A 3,009-nucleotide genomic window follows, 5' to 3' on the forward strand; every position below is an offset into this window, starting at 1 on the left:
TCCTCCAGGGTCAGTTCCCACTACTGGAGCATCAGAAGGGTTCCCAGGAGAAGCAGGAGCTGGGTGGATGCTTTGAAGACCAAGTAAGCAGCCTAGATGTGTGGTCCAGTTGGGGGCACCCGTTGATCACATGACCTCAGAGTGTCACAGTTCTTGGTCTGGTGGGAGAGGCTATCCAGGGCTCTCCCTCACACCTGGTAGGCCAGAGGTGGGGGTTTCCATTGTCTCTGCCATAGGCCAGAGGTGGGGGTTTCCATTGTCTCTGCCACACCTCGACTTGTCACTCTGTGCTGCCTTTCAGACTTGCAGTACGGATGGGAACAAGAAACTAATGAGAACGGATAAGTGTTTTCTTGTTGAGGAAGTGTCTCTGTAGAAACTCTCATTGATCCTCTTGCTTTTCCTTGTGATTTTAAAAATGATAGCAGTAATACACTCACCAATGGAACTGGGAAGCTGCGGAAAGTGTGGCTGCAGAGCTACTGCCACATTTGTGTGAATTTGAAAATGTCTTCTTAACAAGTCTTTTCTGAGCTCTGAAGCTAAAAGACAATGGTTCTTGCCTATATCACAGTGGATTTTACAGATAATGGTAAAGAAAAGGCTTGATGCCTGTCTTTCCAGACAGGAAGACTGGAGGTTAGAAGATCCACTACAGGGGCCCAGTCCCCAAAAAGGGTTAAGAATAAGCCTTCTGGTACCCGTGCAACGGGGTTTCCCGTTTAATCAGGGAGGTTGCCCCACAGTTCGGTGTGTCTGTGTCAAATGCTTCCTCCTTTCCTCTGCAGCCACATCAATAAAAAAACAACGTATTTGGACCCATGCCTGGTGTTTAAGGTGGATGATAATCCGACCAAGCCAACCACGCGGCAGAGATAGAATGGCACCACCACCTCCATGGAAATTCACCAGGGCCGAGACTTCACTGGCAAGGTGGTCATCATCACTGGAGCCAACTTGGGAAGCGGGAGGCTTTTGTCGTCATTTCACTGTGAGAGAGGGCGTGGTGTCCGTGGACCCCACGTAGGGCTCATTCAGTGAGTCTCTAATATCTAGTCCTTGTCAGCTTCTGTTTCATTGGAAATCACGACCTCCTTTTCAAGTCCTGGTGTTAGCCTGGAAGGCGGTACAGGGGCCCCCCTTGAGCTCCCTGAAAGTGGGATGCTCAGCACAAGGTGGGGGCTATTTTGGTATTCAGGGAGTAGAGAGAGCAGGCTCAGCCTGAGATTTTGACTTGGTCTGTGAGGTGTGCAGATCTATTACCATTACCTGGATTACCCAAACCCACATTGATTGGTAATGGACCAAAGTCATATCTTGACTTTGGTTTTCATTGGTTCCTGAGAATGTCATTTTCCTGAGTGAGAAGGATCTTGTTTCTGTATACAATTTGAGAATTCATTAGTCCTTGCCATCACCTCTAAGAGAACCCTCTCACTTGCTGGCGTTTTGTCGCAGTGATGACTGTGAGGTAGATGACTTGAAGGGTTTCCTTCCTCCAGCAGGTCCCGTGGCGTCCAGCCCTGTAAAGAGGCTGAGACAAAGTGGCGGCATCACAACTCTGCTCTGACCTTGTTTGGACCCATTGACATCAATCTATCAGTTGCTTAGCTTAAAGCCAACTGCTTTTAGTTAGGGTATGCATCTTTAGAGTGACTTAGGTATACACATGACACTGCATGGAACGATCTTCTGTCCAGGGCCCCTGGTGGTGCTGTGTGTGAGGCATTGGGCTGCTAATTATAAGGTGGGCAGTACAAATCCACCACTTGGCTCTAATTGAGAAAGACAAGGCTGTCTGCCTCCATAAAGATTCATGGTCTTGGAAACCCTATGGAGTAGTTCTCCTGTGTCCTGTGGGTTTGTAGATGATTCGGAAGTGGCTCGACACCAATGGGCATGGTCTTTTGTCCAGCCCTCCATCTGTGTGCATTCCCTGAGTTCCCTGTGCCGTGTCCTCACCCCTTCCTGCATCCTCTCCCTCTCCTTGCCCTGCCTGCCTTCACTTTGAATGGCCCTTTCTTCAGTTCTTCAAAAACATTCCCTGTCTCGTCAGGGAGGCACCGAAGACAGCAGGCTTCTCTGAAGGCCTGCTCATTGTGCAGTGCAGGGTTAAATTCAACATGCTGCAGTCCCAGAGCACAGCTTTTGACTGCACTTGTGTGTCAGAATAAAGAAGCAAAGGGTTTTGTTTTGTTTTTTAAAAACAGATTTAATTCAAATCAACTTTCAGTCTGCATCCTGAACTCAATATGTAGAATCCAGTCACCTGAACCTTTCAATTGGGAGAAATTCTTTGTAGTTATTGTTGATGTCAGAACTCCTGGTGGTTTATACAAAGAATGGTCAGTTCCTCAGTCATTTAAGAAACCATTATTATATAGTATAATCTGTCTAGTTTGTTGACTTCCTGGGTGTCTCTGTAGGATCAGCACGGGACTGCGAACCACAAGGTCAGCGGTTCGAATCCACCTGCTGCTTCTTGGTGCAGGGTCACTATGAGTCAGAGTGGACTTGATGGCACTTAACAACAACAACAACAACAACAGCTGTTATGGTGAAAGTGTCGATGGACAATCTCGTGCATCTGTGAAATCTGTAGTTTTGGAGCTTTCTCTTCTCTTGGAAGCACACCTCGCTGAAACCAAACCCATCAGTGTCCAGTTTTTGAGCATGCCATGTCAGTATCTCCGGTGGTGCCAAGCCCAGTTTGCAGATCTGTTATTGGCAAAGTTTCTGTTTTGTTTAAATTCTTGGGTTTTCCAATGGTAAGAATCTCTTGGTTGTGGAAGGGAAGAATGAGCTGGCAGAAAGGTGCACACTTGTGGATTTGACTAGCACATTGATTGCCTCATTGGAAGTGACCTCGGAGCCGATTTGCTGACTTCTGTCTGCCCCTGGTTTTAGGTGATACAGGGCTGTATTTGGAATTGTTGATGTTTGATATTACTGAGGCAGTTGGAGGGAAAAGTCCTTAATTTAACTCACAAAGGTCTAGGTGATTCTGGA

This window comes from Chrysochloris asiatica, unplaced genomic scaffold, assembly GCF_000296735.1.
Source record: "Chrysochloris asiatica unplaced genomic scaffold, ChrAsi1.0 scaffold00571, whole genome shotgun sequence".
Lineage (NCBI taxonomy): Eukaryota > Metazoa > Chordata > Mammalia > Afrosoricida > Chrysochloridae > Chrysochloris > Chrysochloris asiatica.